Source organism: Urtica dioica, chromosome 11 (genome assembly GCF_054948205.1).
Source record: "Urtica dioica subsp. dioica isolate 48M chromosome 11, U.dioica_male_clone48M_v1_H2, whole genome shotgun sequence".
Taxonomy (NCBI): domain Eukaryota; kingdom Viridiplantae; phylum Streptophyta; class Magnoliopsida; order Rosales; family Urticaceae; genus Urtica; species Urtica dioica.
In genome coordinates this window covers 2230840-2249374 of record NC_142766.1, presented here as the reverse complement: position 1 = coordinate 2249374, position 18535 = coordinate 2230840, and the positions used below count along the sequence as shown (strand labels likewise).

Below are 18535 nucleotides of genomic sequence, written 5' to 3'. Positions count from 1 at the left end.
CACCCTTTAGGCATGGAGTCTCACTCTCTAAGGACCAGTCTCCCAAGACTGCCTAAGAGATTGAGGACATGAGAAAAATTCCTTACGCCTCAGCCGTAGGAAGTCTCATGTATGCTATGCTTTGCACTAGAACTGATATCTGCTTCGCAGTTGGCGTAGTTAGCCGTTTTCAATCCAACCCTGGACCCGAGCACTGGATTGCTGTTAAGCATGTTCTCAATTATCTTCGAAGAACTAGGAACTTGATGCTTACATATTCAGGTACTGACCTGACTATGACGGGATATACCTACTCCGATTTTCAAGCGGATAAGGATTCCATGAAATCCACTTCGGGATCTATGTTCATCCTTAATGGTGGAGCTGTTGTGTGGAGGAGTATAAAACAATCTTGCATTGCTGACTCCATAATGAAAGCAAAATATGTGGATGTTTGTGAAGCATCCAAAGAGGCTGTATGGCTTAGAAAATTCCTTAAGTATTTGGAAGTTGTTCCAAACGTCGACAAGCCCATGACCCTTTATTATGATAATAGTAGGGCTGCCGCTAACTCAAAGGAACCTCGAAGCCATAAGCGCTCTAAACATATTGAGAGGAAATACCATTTGATTCGAGAGATCGTGTAGCGTGGAAATGTGGAAGTGAAGAAGATCTCAACGGTGGACAACCTGGCAGATCCATTCACCAAGGCCCTAGCGAACAAGGTCTTCGACCAACATCGAGAGGGATTAGGCATGAAGGACTACACACATCTTCTTTGAGTAAAGTGGGAGTTTATTGTCAATGGTGCCCACTAGAAGAGTTGGAGTCTTTATTTTGTACATTTGATGTAATAAAGTCTCACGAAGACTCTTGCTTGTAATTGCTTATTCATTAATAAAAAGTTGAAATGTTCATTCATTCTTCCTTGTCTGTTTGAAGCTTAATGATAAAACATTAGCCTTTAGTCCATAAACAAACTTAACAACTTACGAAGAGACATATGTAGATTTGCATGAACAAACTCTTCGTAGTTTGCTTAAAACGATATATTCGCAATCTAAGGGTCAAAGGACTATTGACCTCAGTACGATTGTTAGGAGAATCTATGATGTCTGGTTATGGGACATTGAGAGTTGGAGACTCTATAGTTCTTCTAGGTATCTTTCAAAGGTACTGAATTGACCAGTACACTTCTAGAGACAAGATAAGAACAAACCATTTAACCTTTTATGTCTCGAGGTCACTACATATGAATTACATCATGCTTACCTCAATCCTGAAATGAGACATGCCATTTCCTAGCTTACATATTCTCATTTGAGAAAGTCAGAGTTCGGACTCACTATGTGATTCTGAACAGGGCCTATTGGTGAAGTACTAAGTTGTGAAGATTTCATGAGTAACTTTGTGAAGTTCTCATAGATATGGAATTTATGTACAAGATTGCTGAAATGCAATGTATACCACATCATGCTTTGTTCCTTGGAATGTGAATAAATGAACTGGCCAGTGTCCAAATTGAGTCTTGACTCTTTTGGATGAAACAATGTGACTTGTTAGCTCCTCGTCAATACATTGTTTCTAACTTATTCACAATCGACAAAAGAGTTGAGGAAATAACAGCTAGAAGGGTAAAATGGTAATTTTGTAAATCCCGACTAGCTGATGATATTCATGAAGGGTAAACATAGATAATATTCAGTGGATCCACTCATCACAATTAAGTTGAATTCTTGAATAGAAAATAAATTCATTTGAACCGAGAGATTCTCAGTGTCAGCTCTTTAGTGGAGTCAGTTGACATTAAGCTAAACTTGAAAAAAGTTTGTGAACTTTTGAGTCCAAGTATTTTAACTCAAGCTTTGTTCATTTGGATCCATGAGGTCACTATCACAAATCATATCGAGTATGAATAGTTAAACTAGAAGCTAAGTCAAAACAAAAACGAGACAAGTTTTTTACGAAAATTGTCTAAATGGTATTTTTGTCCTTTTGGACATAGGATAAAATGAATGTCAATAAATTATCATATGATGACAAATGAAGCTATATCACACGGCCAAGTTCAAGTAAATTGGGCCTTGAGGATTAATTTCATTTCATGGAATTTTATTTGAAAATTCTTAATGGGCTTTTCTTATGTTGTCATGATAAAATGAATAAACATCTAGAAGCATGTTCTAGAACCTTAATTTCGTCCAACCCAATAGAGAAAAAGAGATATTATTTTTTGCATTAATGTATGAAGATACTTGCCAAAAGAAAAAGAGGAAACAAATTTCCTCTATGAGGAAAGAAGAATTTCGGCCAAGATAAGGGAAGAGAGAAGCAACAACAAAAGAGGAAACAAATCCAAGGACTTGCATAATATATGTTGCACGTCCAAAGGCAAGAGAAAAGAGGAAATGTTTGCTCATGAATATGTGATACTATATAGAAGAGGAAACTACCTTATTGAAGGTAATCACTCCCCTATAAATAGAGGCCCCATTCTCATTGTTTTCTCATCTCACATAAGTTAGAGATTGAGAGCTTCTCTCTCTAGAACTTGTGGTTGCCACCCATTCCCTCTCTCTCTCTCTAGTTTTCTTTTCGTTTTTGTTTTGGCACCTAGGTCCACAATTGACCTAGTGTTTTAGCTCTTCGACTCTAAGACTTGTTCCTGAGTCGTTGTACTTAAAAGTGCCCACACACTAATTCCTTTCTTTCTTGGTGATTCTTGTGATAGAAACTTTCGTGGTAGCTCGAGTTCTCGAGGAAAGAAGAGAGACGTGTTGCGAGGGGAGACAAACGTTTCAACCTTCCGAAGGCTTCTCAACGTTCAAGCTTCTTAAAGGTTAGTAAATTTATAATGCTCATTGATGTTTTAAATTATATGTACTTGCTCTTTGTCTAGGTTAGTAAAATCGTTTTACTTGTTTTAAAGAAAATTTTTAAATTCCGCCGCTTGCTCGAAGCGTTAAACTTTTTCTTAACCCTAGATCATTTCCAACAAAAATCACTCGAAGAAAACTGAAAAATTCGACCATTCCTCTCCAGGTTGGACGATCCCTTGCTTCTCTCTCTCTCTCTCCCTCATAATTTTGTTCTTCCATTATTAGAAAAATAAGAGTAGATCTGAAACTCCATATTCAGATCTTGTGAGATTAATAGAGTGTGCCCACATTCTATTCTTGTTCGTTTGGAGATTACGTTTCGGAAGACTATGGTGTCATCCAAAGAGATCCAAGAGATTTAGAGATATCTCGGAGATCAAATCGGAGCTCAAAGATTGGAGAGAACGACGAGAAGAAGAATGAGAACCTGATTCAGAAGCTTAAGGAGAAGCCCACAAGTTTTTTGATAAGTCGTCTATTTATTTCGTTTGCTTGATAATTGCTCTCATGGTTTGATATTAATTTAATAAATCTAGATCTTGTTAAATAACCTTAATTAATTAGCTAAGTAACGTAATTAATTTATTCCTCATGGTTATGATGAGGTGAACAATCACCAACAAGTGGTATTAGAGCGATTGTTCGTGTTAGATACCAATATGTTTTCCCAACAATATCAACTTTCATTTAGGGTCGTAGACAGCGAGTGTCACGCTTTGTGGATTTGGTTTTTGAGAAAGTTGAGAGAAGCTATTAGTGAAGACGTACAAGAGTTGGCATTCGTATCCAATCGACATGTTAGCATCATACATGGTGTCAAAGTGGTATTCCCCTGTATCCCTCACGGAGCATGCTACCATCATCTAAAACTAAATGTCCAACATAAATTCAAGACTGATTATTGTGGCATTGAACTGAATGCCACTGCTTATGCTAACAAAAAGAAAGCTTTCAAAGCCCATTTTCGGCAGTTGAGATGGAAAGATGTCAAGATGGCAAAGTATCTCGAGGAAGTCGGTTTTGATCGGTTGGCCAGAGCATTTTTCCCCGGGAAATGGTAAAACTAAAACTCTTCTTTTTGTCATTATAAGTTTTTAAATAATTTTATAACGTTGTTAGTATGTTATTATTTTGTATGTACTAGGTACGATATAATGACAAGCAATAATACCGAAAGCTTCAACAATAAGACGAGGAATGTTAGAACGTTTCTCATTACCACGTTGTTTGAGTTCATTCGATACTTCAAACGTGGTTTTTCGATCGAGAAGAAATGTCTGGGAAATGCGATACAAAACTGTCCACGAAGTTTCAAGAGAATCTCGCCCATCTAAACAAAAATGCACAGTACATCACGGCTACAGACTCAGTTTGTATGAGTGTCATGTCAAAGACATGAGAGGTGACTTTGATGTAGATTTGTTGGAAAAGACATGCACTTGTGGACTACCACAACTACTTGCAATCCCATGCGAGCAGCTATCGCATCTGCACAACACCGGATTGTCAACGTTTATTCTTTGTGCAGTAATTACTATTTAAAGGACACATGGATTGAGCTGTACAAGGATACTCGCTGAAAAATCCCGATACTTCCATAACCGTTGGTAACGCTTGACCCAAATTCTTTATTATTGAATAAATATAAGATGATAAAATCATCGGGTTCATTAGATTACTTTAAACTTCAAATTTTACTAACCTCCATCATCATAGTGAAATCTTCTGAATAATTTCAACTGGACAAGGTCTTTTTGGCAATCCAAGATGGTTATGGTCCACTCTTGGAGGTCGACTCGGGACGTGACCCAATGCATGTTCTTGAAGTTGATGACAAACAAAATCTCTAGCGCACCAGTCCATGGCAAGACTTGCGAATCTTTGTAGCCAGTCATCGGGATCATCACACTTCTCTTTCCCATTCCACGACATTCACCTCTGTGCCTTGTTCAATGACTATCTTTTTGTTCTCCTCCTTCATATAACGACCGTACACATTTTGGATCCATCGAGTATCCATGATATGGACGTCTTGACGATACTCGGCAAACTATCGTTGGCGTCTCCGAAGCATATGCAGAATAGCATCAACATGTTGTGAATGTGTATGAATCAACAAACATATTAATTAACTTTTTTTTATTTATTTAAATACGTATTAAAAGTAGAAAAATTATACAAACTAGGCCACTTGAAACGTTGGAATTGCAATCTAGCCAACGTTTCATCTATGTTTAAAAAATAGAAAACTAATCCTACGTGGCCATTATAATATGATAGAAATTTACATTATTAACATTTAAAAAAAGTATGCCAAGTGATACCTAATACGTTTAAGCACACAATTGTTTCCAATTTAAAACAAATATTCAAATATGTGTTACCACTATTTCGCTCTCCCTTAAATCTTTGAATATTTATTATCTGTTGTCGCTTATTTTTGGACAACGATTTAGAAGCCCCAAAGCGGTTTGACCCAAGGCCGGACTGAGTGGTTGCATTCGGACTTGAGCGTCCTAGACTTGGTATCCCAAGTCCTCCCTAGCTGTGAGTGATGTTTGTCTCTCTCGTCGTTGATCCTGCAAAAGAAGGAAACGATGAACTACAAAGGGAAAAGAGAGAGGGTTCCTCTGTTTACCTCTCCGACGAACAACATTAGTGGGATTGAGGTGGAGTGTAGAGGTTTTTGTTGTCAATGGTGCCCACAAGAAGAGTTGTAGTCTCTATATATGTACATTTGATGTAATATAGTCTCACGAAGACTCTGCTTGTAAATGCTAAATAATTAATAAAAGTTGAAACGTTCATTCATTCTTCCTTGTCTGTTTGAAGCTTTATGATAATCAAGTCTTTAGTCCTTAAACAAACCTAACAACATATGAAGAGACAAATGTAAATTTGCATGAACAAACTCTTCATGGTTTGCTTAAAACAATATATTCGCAATCTAAGGATCAAAAGACTATTGATCCCAGTACGATTGTTAGGAGAATCTATGATGTCTGGTTATGGGACATTGAGAGTTGGAGACTCTATAGTTCTTCTAGGTATCTTCTGAAGGTACTGAATTGACCAGTGCACTTCTAGAGACAAGATAAGAACAAACCATTTAACCTCTTATGTCTCGAAGTCACTACGTATGAATTGCATCATGCTTACCTCAATCCTGAAATGAGACATGCCATTTCATAGCTTACGTATTCTCATTTGAGAAAGTCAGAGTTTGGATTCACTATATGATTCTAAACAGGACCTATTGGTGAAGTACTGAGTTATGAGGATGTTAACTTTGTGAAGATCTCATAGATATAGAATTCATGTACAAGATTGCTGCAATGCAATGTAAATCACCTCATGCTTTGTTCCTTGGAATGTGAATAAATGAACTGGCCAGTGTCCAAATTGAGTCATGACTCTTTTGGATGAATCAATGTGACTTGTTAGCTCCTCGTCAATACATTGTTTCTAACTTATTCACAAGCGACAAAGGAGTTGAGGAAATAACAGCTAGAAGGGTAAAATGGTAATTTTGTAAATCCCGACTAGCTGATGATATTCATGAAGGGTAAACATAGATAATATTCATTGGATCCACTCATCACAATTAAGTCAAATTCTTGAGTAGAAAATAAATTCATTTGAACCGAGAGATTCTCAGTGTTAACTCTTTAGTGGAGTCGGTTGACATTAAGCTAAACTTGGAAAAGGTTTGTGAACTTTTGAGTCCAAGTATATTAGCTCAAGCTTTGTTCATTTGGATCCATGAGGTCACTGTCACAGATCATATCGAGTAGGAATAGTTAAACTAGAAGCTAAGTCAAAACAAGAACTAGACAAGTTTTACGAAAATTGTCTAACCGCTATTTTCGTCTTTTTTGACATAGGACGAAATGAATGTCGATAAATTTTTTTAACATTGTCATATGATGACAAATGAAATGTATCAATCGACCATGATGAGATTTTTTTGCCTTGAGGATTAATTTCATTTCATGGAATTTTACTTGAAAATTTTTGATGGGCTTTTCTTATGTTGTTATGAACAAATGAAGAAAAATCTAGAAGCCCATTCTAGAAGGTGTGCACGTCCAACCCAAGAGAAAGATAGGCAATTTTGTGCATTGATGTATGAAGATACTTGCCAAAATAAAAAGAGGAAAAAAATTTCCTCTAAGAGGAAATGAATATGGGCGGCCAAGCAAGAGAGAGAACAAAAGAGGAAACAATCCAAGGCCTTCAAGAAGGCATTATGGCCGTGTGAATGAGGAAGGAAGGAGCAAAATTTTGCTCATGAATATGTGATATTCTATAGAAGAGGTATTTACCTTGTTGAAGGAAATTGCTCTCCTATAAATAGGGCCATATTCTCATTGTTTTCTCATTCCACATAAGTTAAAGATTGAGAGCTTCTCTCTCTAGACATTGTGGCCGCCCCCTCCCTCTCTCGCTCTCTAGTTCTTTTCATTTTTATTTTGGCACCTAGGTCCACATTTGACATAGTGTTTTAGCTCTTCGACTCTTAGATTTGTTCTTTAGTTGTCGTGTTTAAAAGTGCCCACACACTAACTCCTTCTTTTCTCGAGTGATTTATGTGATAGAAACTTTCGTGGTTACTCGAGTTCCCGAAGAACGAAGAAAGACGAGCTGCGTGAGGAGACAAACGTTTCAACCTTCCTAAAGCTTCTCAACGTTCAAGCGTCACAAAGGTTAGTAAACGAGTAATGCTCTTTAATAGTTTTAATTTAAATGTAAACATGTGCTTGCTCTTTGTCTAGGTTAGTAGAATCATTTTACTTGTTTAAAAAGAAAATTTTTAAATTCCGCCGCTTGCTCGAAGCGTTAAATCTTTTCTTAACCCTAGATACATTCCAACAGTTTTAGAGGATGAGGGGCCAAAGGTGAGTGTAACGAGTGACTCAGAAGTACGACATCGTTTCTAGACTCAAACTTGGATTACCTTTTTAAGAGAGATGGGGTCTCTATTTATAGATGTTGAGGAGCGTTTGGGCCGGCCATTGAGGAGACCACTCGACCATTGGTCGAGTGAGGCTTGGACGGCCGACTGAGGCTTGGACGGACGAGTGAGGCTGGACGGCCGGCTGAGGCTTGGACGGTTGAGTGAGGCTTGGACGGCCGGCTGAGGCTTGGATGGCCGAGTGAGGCTGGACGGCCGGTTGAGGCTTGGACGGCCGAGTGAGGCTGGACGGCCGAGTGACGCTTGGACGACCGACTGAGGCTGGACGGCCGAGTGAGGCTTGGACGGTCGAGTGAGGCTGGATGGCCGAGTGACGCTTTGACGGCCAAGTGAGGCTGAATGGCCGGCTGGATGGTCGGCCGACTAAGCCCATGGCCGAGTGACTTCATGGCCGACAAAGTGGTGGCCGTACGCGTCGTCGTGATGGTTTTCCCTTGCCAGTCCGGGACGGGCCGGCAACATTAGCCCCCCGAGTTTATCCTCGGATGTAATTTGAGCGGTAAACTCAAAAATCTATCAGTCGTAACTTCAACTCGCCGCACCTTTCCAGGACCGTCGTCTTGACCTTTGTTGGGGTGGTTCGGGGTCCAAGATAGGAGGTATGTGTGACTCGACCATTTTCATCCTTTACCCTTTTTTATTATTATTATTTTGTGTTTCCCGAAGCGCTTCTCTCATTCCACGTGCCCATGGGTTCCCCTGAGCGTTGTGTGGTAAGTGGGACCCCCAAGGATGACTTTCTATTTCTTTTGTTTACCCCGTGTGTTGATATGGAGGATTTTGGAATCAATTTTCTTCACCCCGAGACATTCCATCTCATTCTCCTGCTCTTGGATTTGGGATTTCTGCAACGACATCAATGAGTTTAGGTGACTCGGACTTTTCCTCTGTGGACGCGTGGTTGTCTGGCGATGATGGGCTACCTGTGATCGGCGTGGGGGGGGGGGGGTCGCCCCCTGCATTTGAGGGAGCCGCCGCAATGGAGGCGCTGGCCGTGGGATGTCCCGAGAGAAGGAACTCCCCGACGCGGGGAGATCTGGCGTAAGGCGGCCCTGGGGACATGGCCTTGGCCGACGCCGGCGCCACTGGGGCGCCTAGGACCCGGGCGACGTCGCCCCTGGTGTGGCGCACGTGGGACGCGACACGCAGATCCCAATCGACGCGGTTTGGACCAGGGTCGGTGCTGCCGGAGGCACGTACGTGTCGGGTGGCACTGACCCGGGCGATGTCCGCACGGGTGGAGATGCGCCGGCCCTGGATGGCGAGATTCGGACGGGCACCGGTGTCGCTGGAGCGGGGCGCTGGATGGGCGGCGCTAATCTGGTCGTGGCATGCATGGGAAGAGGTGTGCTAGCCCTAGGTGACGTGGGCCGCGCGCGGAAAGAAGGCTAAGCAGGCCCATGGCCTGGCGGCGCTGGTGGGCCGGGTGCGCGCGAGGAAGGCCCGATCGACCCATGCTGGGCGGCGCTTGTGGGCTGGGCGCGCGCGAGGAAGGCTCGACCGGCCAATGGCCGGGCAGCGCTGGTGAGCATGGCGCGCGCGTGGGAGGATGCACGCCAGCCATACGCGACGTGGGCCGTGCGCGTGAGGAAGGGTTAGCTGGCCCATGGCCGTGCGGCGCTAGTGGGCCGGGCACGCGAGGAAGGCTCGGGCGGCCAATGGCTGAGCGGCGCTAGTGGGCCGAGTACGCGCGAGGGAGGCTCGGCCGGCCTATGGCCAGGCGGCGCTGGCGAACAAGGCGCACGCAAGGAAGTACCGGGCGGCCTTGGCGGACTAGGCGATGTAGGCAGGCTGAACGCTTTCGATGGGTCGGATGGCCCCCCCGGACCCGAAGGCCCAGGTAAGTCTCTCTATCCTCTACTCGGATCGGGAGGCTCGAATATCGACGAGCGACCGGCTAATCTTTCTGAGGGTTCCGGGGCGGTCGCCGTCGAGACATGTACCTCAACTACCCGCGAGGAAGATCGTGCTTTGGCCTTCCCAATCGGGGAACCGGCGATCTGTGATGGCGCTGACTGCTCAAGCGTCGACATCCCGAGTTCTCTTTCCTTTGCCAGCTTTGTGAGTCTACAGAAATGATATGGCATAACGGAGTCCGTATCCCTGCTGCGCCCATTGCCGGATGATCTTCTTACCCGTCCGTGAAATGTGTACATCACTGTTCACGAAGGAGCCTCCGCGGGGGCCTACGACTGCCTTTTTTAGTCGGTGATCCAAGACCTATTGGTTCGATTGAACGTGCACGCAGCTCAGATGTCTCCATCCTTCTATCGCGTGGTTACCGCTTGTCACATGATGCTCCACCGCGCGAAGAAGAGGGCTGCAACTGCCGACAACATTTGGAACCTTGTATCTGTTCAGGGTGTCCCCGGAAAACCAGGTTTCTACAAGGTTCAGCATCACAAGCGCCTCTCCATCCTTACTAGAGTAACTTCGAAGCATCGGTACCCTTGGGTGTGGGTATCTGAGTCCGCCTTCGGGGCGGCGTCCCTTGTCTTCGGAGCCGTAGCCGACTTCTCAGCTGACGACGACGTTGAAAACTCTGAGCTCGCGCTCGTGATTGGGGCAGTCCTAGATTCAAGGCGACAACGGTCACTCTTCGAGTCCCCAAACCTCATGGCGACCACCGGGTGGTTTATGACCACTGGCTAGGCATCTCGGCACCTTTCTTCTCACGACGAGACTCCTTCGGAGTTAGAGTCCAAGGCTGGGGGTTCAACCACCTCATCTCGAGGCGCGGGTGGTATACGATGTTTTACGCTACACCATGTTTTATTATCGTCATATTTCGTGCTTTGCATGTTTTAACTGTTTTATGTTTTCCGTGACAGGTGCTATGGCCCAAGAGCGTTCTCGCGCGAGATTATCGAGGGTCTTGCCCTCCTCTGATTGTTCGCCACTGCCGAATCGTGGCTCGCCAAGGGAAGTCACCCGTGAAAGCCCCTTCCCCGACACAGAATGAGGCGTGTTCATCCAGCAAACGACCCTCGTCATCCATGACGCACGATTCACCCTCCTGCTCGAAGTGTGCCCATGTGTCAGTGGCAGGGGACGACCCGGAGTCGATGCTTCTGGTGGAAGCAGCCAAGCTAAGGGACCAGTGTTCTCGAGGAATTTTGGAGTTTTACCCGAGAGATTTCAAGGGGCTCCTGATGGTCGGTGACTTAGAGTATTTTCAGCACAGGATTGGCGACGTCCGCAAGGTATGTTTTCTTTTTTCTATGTTGTTCGTCACTATCGTGACTGCACTCACTCGTGTTATCTATTGTCCAGGTGCTGGCGTGCCAGGAGCGGGGGGACCACATTCTCCGAGACTTGCTGAGGTGCATACGAAACATGAAGACTGATATGGAGCGTGCCGCGACACTAGAGGGAGCCCGGCCAGTTCAGGAGAGGGACGACGCTGTTCGAGCCAAGGCGGATTTGGAGGATGACTGGGACGTTGCCTTGGAGGAGGCCCAGTATGCCGTCGCGATTCGGGTTCGTGATGCGACCGCAGAGGAAAATGCATCTTGTGGAACCACGTTTTCCTTGTTCGATGACATGTTTCCCTCTCTGGATGATGCGCCATGGGTGGATAGCCCGCGTGTTTACCCCCTCACTGAAGCCGCCCAGTCGACGAATCATCCCCTCGTGGGGGCCTTGAGTGACCTTGCTTCCCGTGGGCGCCGGTCAAACCGGTTGTTTGCCCTGCGGATGCAAACCATGAACCCGACGTAGTCAACAACCTATCGGCGTGCAACTCATTTCGTCGGGCGGCGAGCGTGATACCCATCTCTGCGAGTGCGACGCCTTTATGTGAACGTTGCACATGAGGATGGGTCCTTGATCATTTTCCATGGACGCTGGCCAAGCCAGTTGTTCGTCCTGAAGACACATGTCTTGAACGTGGCCTGCTCGATGGCCTACTGGCTTACGAGTCGCTTAATTGGGCGGTGAGCGCAATGGTCACCTGGGGACATGACGCCTATAGGTGCTTGTAGCCGTGTGTTGGGTCGCACCTCTCGTGGACTTGATCCCTCAGTGGTCATGCTTACCTATCGGTATTCGCGTTGCACAGTCGGGTTGAGTCCTTTGTTGAGTTGATCCTTTGGCGAGCGTGACACCTTAGTGCGCTGGTCGCATTTTTTTTTGTTTGCGAGATCTTCGCATCGTCCCCATTAGCCCCCGGAGTTTCTCAGGTTTTTTGGGCAATGCCTGGAAACTATAATATACAAGATATGCAACAACATGTCTAAGTTCAAAAAAACAAAACAACTTTCCATTGCAAATCGAAAAGGTTATAACATAATTGTCTTGGCACTTGGCCTTTTGATAAAAACAAAACCCAGAAAGAAAAATAACAAATAGAAGGTCGAGGGGAGGCCGTTGGCGCCGATTAGCCCTTTATTGATAATATTGCCTTAGGTGTTCGGCATTCCACGAATGGGTGAAGACTTGGCCCTCCATGTTCTCCAGCTCGTATGTGCCCTTGTGAATGGCTCTTCGTACTCGATACGGCCCTTCCCATGTGGGTCCCAGGACTCCATCGCCTTTCACCTTCGTGTTTTGGAACACCCTTCTTAGAACAAGGCTCCTATCCGCAAATCTTCGAAGCTTGACCTTTGAGTTGTAATATCTCTCGACCTTCTTTTTTTGCTTGGCTAGGCGGGTCAGGGCGTCCGTCCTCTTTTCGTCGATCAGGTCGGGATCTGTCAATACTACCCTGGCGCCAGCTCCTTGTGCGTTTGACGTACCGTCGACGTGCAAATCCCATACTGGCCCTATCGGACCTACTTCTCTCTTCCTTGTCAGCTTTTGCACGTCATCTTCCTTCATTTCTTCTTATTTTTCATCCTCTAGTTGAGGCATATACGAGAATTCTGCCACGAAGTTGGTGATGGCCTGCCTTTTTATTGCAGCCCTAGGCTGGAACATGATCCCATACTCGCTTAGCTCTTGCGACCATATTGCCATCCTCGTCGAGGATCCTCGTTGCAGCGCCTTCTCTATTGCGTGCCCTGTGCGCACAATAATCTGATGTGCTTGAAACTACGGTCGTAACTTTCTTGCGCTCATGACCAGGGCGAGTGATAGCTTCTCAATTTCCGGATAGTGCGTCTCGGCGTCGAGGAGCGCCTTGCTTACTAATGTCGGTCGTTTTCGGAAAACCCGAAACGCCAAGAATACACGCCGTTCAAAGGGCCGATGGTCAGGCCGGAGGTCCTGAAGAGCGGCATGCCTTCCGCCACGAATCGACTGGCAAGTCCTCGTGCCGAAATTTCAGCTCTTCGAGACGAGCCACTCTCCTCGAGTCGAGCCTTGCTCCTCGAGTCGAGTCACTCTCCTCGAGTCGAGCCTTGCTCCTCGAATCGAGTCACTCTCCTCGAGTCGAGCCTTGATCCTCGAGTCGAGTCAAACTCCATTAGTCAATCCGTCATCTTCGAGTCGAAATAACTCCTCGAGTAGAATTACGTGTCACGAGTCGATTGACGAGCCCTCGTGTCGACCTTAATTCCTCGAGTAGAGACTTTTATGTTTCACGCGACTTGCATGAAATCCTGAGCCCCAAAGGCCCAACGGACCAGATAAACGAAGACCACTAAGGCCCACAAAAGATCGACAAGTCAGGCGCGCGCCCCTCAATGAATGCGCGCGGCGCGCGCACAGCAAGCCGTGTGCCACACCAGTCAGGCACGCGCCCCTCAAGGAGAGTGCACCACGGTCTTCGAAGTGAGACACACGTGCATAGCGCACTTCGCGCCGCTCTAGGCAAGCCGTGCGCCGCGTGGGGCACTCTGCGAGCCGCGCGCGTTGCACTCTTCTTCTTGGCGGAGCGCGTTCTTCCTCAAGGAGGAGCGCGCTCTCTAGTCCCACATGGACGAGTTACATGCCTCATAGGCCCCTCCAACTACTATAAATATATTGAATCCTATTCATTCTCAAGAAACTTGAGACTTCTCTCTGCTTCTTTGGATGCGATCCTTGGCCTGAAGTGGATTCTCCTCGATTTCTCTTTCTTGGAGATTCCGAAGTGCTCCACGGGACTCCCGAGCGTCGCCTCTCTCGATCGAACGACTAATCCTTAGCCCACGAGTGCTCCTGCGGTTTTCGACTAAAAATTGCCTACGCGTCTAGCACACTAGACGTGTCCCCCATTTCTGACAGGAAATCGTCTACGCTTCCTGCATTTCCGATTGGAAATCGCCTATGCGTCCGAAACCTCCCCCATGAGAGGGAACTTTCAACTGAGAGTCTCTCACACCTCCAAAGGAGAGAAAACACACATTCTCTCTCGGGGCACTCGATTCTAGAGTTCTGAGACGTCGCCGAGGACTCTTCCACGCTCTGTCTCCTCTGTCGAGTACGCCCTCTGTTGTCAGTGGTGCCCACAAGAAGAGTAGTAGTCTTTACTTATGTACATTTGATGTACTAAAGTCTCATGAAGACTCTTGCTTATAACTACTGAATCATTGATAAAAGTTGAAACATTCATTCATTCTTCGTTGTCTGTTTGAAGCTTTATGATAAACTATAGTCTTTAGTCCTTAAACAAACCTAACAACGTATGAAGAGACAAATGTAGATTTGCATGAACAAACTCTTCATGGTTTACTTAAAACAATATATTGATCTCGTGCCGTCTCAAGGATCATCTTACTGCTAAACGCAATGAGCGTGGCAAAGACTTAAGAGAGCCACTAAGCTCTTTGTCACGACCCGCGAGCCTTAGCTCGCCCACGAGCCGCGGCAGAGATCTTCGTATCTTACTTGACATAAATAAAATTCATAAAAACTTTGGTGGAAGCGCTTCCAGAAAACATTTTCTAGAAAAACTTTTAAAATATTTACATAAACGTCTCAAAAATATGGGCGAATTTTTCGTTTTTCTTAAAACATACTATTTAAAACTTTACAAACAAAAGACTCGTCTTTTAAAAACAAAACAAACTCATTCGCCCTTGACTTAGCCACAGGTCGGCAGCCGTACATACACACGCCTACTTACTTACCGGTTTCGCTGATGCTCTGCTCAGTCTTCTTTGGCCTTTCCTTTATCTACAATATCAAGATAATAACTGTGAGTCGAAAGACTCAGTAAGCGGATATCTACATATCTAATGCACAATGCACATAACACATAAACAATACATAACATGAGATCATATCTTTTCATAACTTGCGGAAGTATCGGCTTAGGTCCCGATAAATCCACCTTACTTGAGAATCAATCGGCTTAGGTCCCGATAGATTCATCCTGCTTAGGAATCACTCAGCTTAGGTCCCGAGAGATTCCTCTTACTTAAGAATTCACCAGCTTAGGTCCCGGTGATTCACATCATAACATTCTTTTATCATAATCTATGGAATTACCAGCTTAGGTCCCGGTAATTCCTCTTACTTGAGAATATGCCAGCTTAGGTCCCGACAATTCCCATCATACAATACATTTCCTGCTCGGGATCCCTTAATGATATCCGCACGACACATGTCTTATTGGCGCCAGACAGGAGGGTGCACAGTCTCCTGCCTAATCCCCATGTGGTACCAGCACGAAGCATAATAGGTACCTGCTAACAAGGGGTATATGTCGGAGGCGGTACCATTCTATGTTTTCTCTTTAATTAACTTAACATGAGAGACTACTTAATTCGGGTTTAATCCCGATCTTAACATATATTCTTTTCGCTTATTAACTCGTGACTTATAAGATCTTGAGATGCGACTCCCAAAGATCCTATCATAATATTCTCGCTTTTGAATACGAGTCTTAACTTCAGTCTCTCATCATCCAGTTCACTAGGACTGGATCTCTGGAAGGTGGCTAACCAAACACATAGCAAAGGCTCGGGTTCCTAGTTATCTCTAGCCATTTTTGTTAGCCGGACTAATTTCGTTTCCCAATTCGTTAGTGGCTTAAAGCCCTTAATCTTGATAGTGAGTTATCTTCTGGCTTATCTTACTCTTGCTTACTAGAAAGCATATAGAAAATGCACGTACAATATATGTATATATATAAAGATATATATAATATTTCTTGATATTGTAGGTGCCTATAATCCACTTACCCGGATAACGATTCTTTCGAATCCTGAGATCTTCTCTTCCAGATAAAAGGGTTCTTCTTAACTTCACGTATAACCCAGTCCTCGTAAGCTTCTCCTGCTAATCCTTATAGCAATCTGGACGTATCTATGGAAGAGAAAGATCGAACATTGAGCATACTCAGTATCTCGTCCATTGATCTACTAACGTACACACTTCTACTAGAAGAAAGCTCATAAGGAACGTATTCAAAACGTCCTCCTAGTCACGCTACTCAGAGCGTCTAAAAAAAACAAACATCAGGGAATACATGACAGAACAGAGACGGGAAAGAATCGACGCCTAAGAACAAGGCCTTAACAACTTCCCTGATCTAGGCTAAGAAACGCCCCGCTATTCGACCACCTATTCTTTTGACGGGACAAAGCCCATTACTTAGGATAGGTTCCCGAAGGTCGAAACTAAAAGAAAAGAACGTATAAAGAAACTCTTACTAACAATCTATAGCATACAGAAGTTATATGAAAATAACTCAAAACGATACTTTTCAAATATGTTCTAGAAAATATTTTTGACTTGTCTCTTTTTATTGACAAGTTATAACGTTTGAGAACGTAAATAAAACATTTCTCGTTGATATTCGTTTTCCAAATCAAAAGAGTCGAGCTTATAGTCGAACTCGGTTTTGAAACGTAAATCAAATGAGGATACTAAATAATTTGATTGAATCATCAACGAGTTTAATAACGATACATATTAATTTATTTTTCTTACTAACTTATATTAAACGAGCTTAATTACAAAACATACATATTGATATTATATCGCAACTCTCATAATCTAGAACGACCCAACAAAAATAATTATAGGTTCGCACTAGCACGAGTCGAGACTCGGGAAATTTCTCGACTTTCTAACACTAAACCGAGACTTCGCGAGTCTCCGAACGAAACCCGACAGCCGTGAACAGCCCCCCGAGAGCCGCCACAATGTTGCTGCCGTCCCCGGCCCAACAGCTCGTCCCAACCGAGCCGATGAACCTCGCTGACCAGCCCCGCTCCGTCGTCACTCGCGCAACAGCTCCGCCAACCTTCGGACAGCCTCTTCGCCATCCCGAGCCGCTGCCCCGAGACCTGTTCAGCCCACCTAAAACGAGCCTAGACTCTCAACATATATAACTCACACGCACAACAACGAAACAACCGTTAACTCCTATTCTCAAACTAGAAAAACAACATCAAGCTCAGAATCACGTCCCAAAAAAAAATCAAGACTAAACACACGGCTAGAACCATTCTACACGGCCAAGACCAAAACCACACAGCCAAGACCACAACCACACCCAAACCCGTCCAAAACCAAGAACAACACCATAAGCAGAGGAATCATCACCGAAATCAACTCTTGAACCATTAATTTCGCTTAACATCAAAAACCCCCAAATTCCAACCCTAAAATTTCGAACCCTAGAGATAAAAATCTCTCTTACCTCAGGTGAAATTGGTGGGTTCGAGTCTTCTCCGGCCCTTTCTCCCTTCTTTCCCGGCGATCTCCTCTCAGCCGGTGTCCTCGGCGGCTCACGGCGGTGGTTCGTCTCTTCTCGGTCCGCGCGCACGTCCAGCGACTTTGGGTCTCGGTCCTGGTGGCTCGTCGGCCGAGCGTCCCCTTCGCGAGCTCACCCCCTCGCTCTCTCGTTCTCTATTTCTCAGCCGCTCTCTCTCTCTCTCTCCCTCGGTCTCTCACTCTCGGTCTCTTCCGCTCTCTCGCTCTCTTTCCCTCTCTGGTTCTCTTCTCCTTCTTCTTTTTTTTTCCCGTGTCTTTTCTCTTCCTTGGGCTGGTGGGTTTGATTTTTTTCGGCTAAGTGATAAACATCACTTGATATTATCCAAATCTTTGATTGATGACATGGCAATGCTCATCCTTATCCCATTAATTACAAACCAACCTATTTTCTTTGTTTTCTTTCAAATGGGTCCCTTAAAATTGTTACAACCACGTCCTTTCATACAATCATTTAATTAAATCCATCACCGAACGGATTATAATTATATGATTTGAACCGAGAATTTTCTCGTTCGTTCTCGAATAATTTAAATATATTTAAGGTTTCTCGGAATTAATTCTCGTCCTTAAGAATTTATTTCTTAATTTAATTTCCGGAATGTTTCCTCGGAATTAATTTATTAATCGAGTTATACTCGATAATTCCTTTGTTTATTCCGAGATTTCCATAACCTTAATATATTTAAAATTAATTCGATAAATCCATTGGAGTATAATTCACTCGAGAATTTAGTTGTAACAATGGAAACTCGTTATTTACTTCCAAATCTCCAAATACGAGTGACGCAGAAACTTGTGCTTACACTCTTGGTCAAACATCCCCCTGGCAGCCCCAACTAACGGGAACCACCGCACGGGTCAAGGGTCTAACATTTTTTGATCCGAATCGTCCATGGTGTTCTACACATTGAAAATCCATGTGGGATATTCTTCGTGGTTACTAAAATTAACCTTTATTTTGATTTTTCTTCTTCATCCTGTAAGCAATTTCTAGTCTGGTCGTCAATGATGTTTTTCGCGTCGAAGCTCTTTGTAGGGTATTCTTCATTGGGTATGAGAAGCAAAGAAGGGTTTGGTATTTTTTTTCTTCTAGGTTTGATGTTGAGGTAGAGTT

At 44.4% G+C, this 18535-nt stretch overlaps 1 long non-coding RNA gene across 2 annotated transcripts; it reads right to left on the bottom strand.

Annotated features, from left to right (window-relative positions):
- Positions 1–14588: 14588 nt before the first annotated feature.
- Positions 14589–18014, bottom strand: LOC149380647 (uncharacterized). 2 transcript variants are annotated; one of them, XR_016293932.1, is made up of 3 exons: positions 17348–17725; positions 15882–16005; positions 14589–14871 (listed from the first exon to the last, which is right to left on the bottom strand). It is a non-coding gene; the product is annotated as an uncharacterized LOC149380647 (long non-coding RNA). The 2 variants fall into 2 exon arrangements; XR_016293931.1 differs by lacking the exons at positions 14589–14871; positions 15882–16005 and adding an exon at positions 16561–17004 and having other exon boundaries at positions 17348–18014.
- Between the last annotated feature and the right edge of the window lie 521 nt (positions 18015–18535).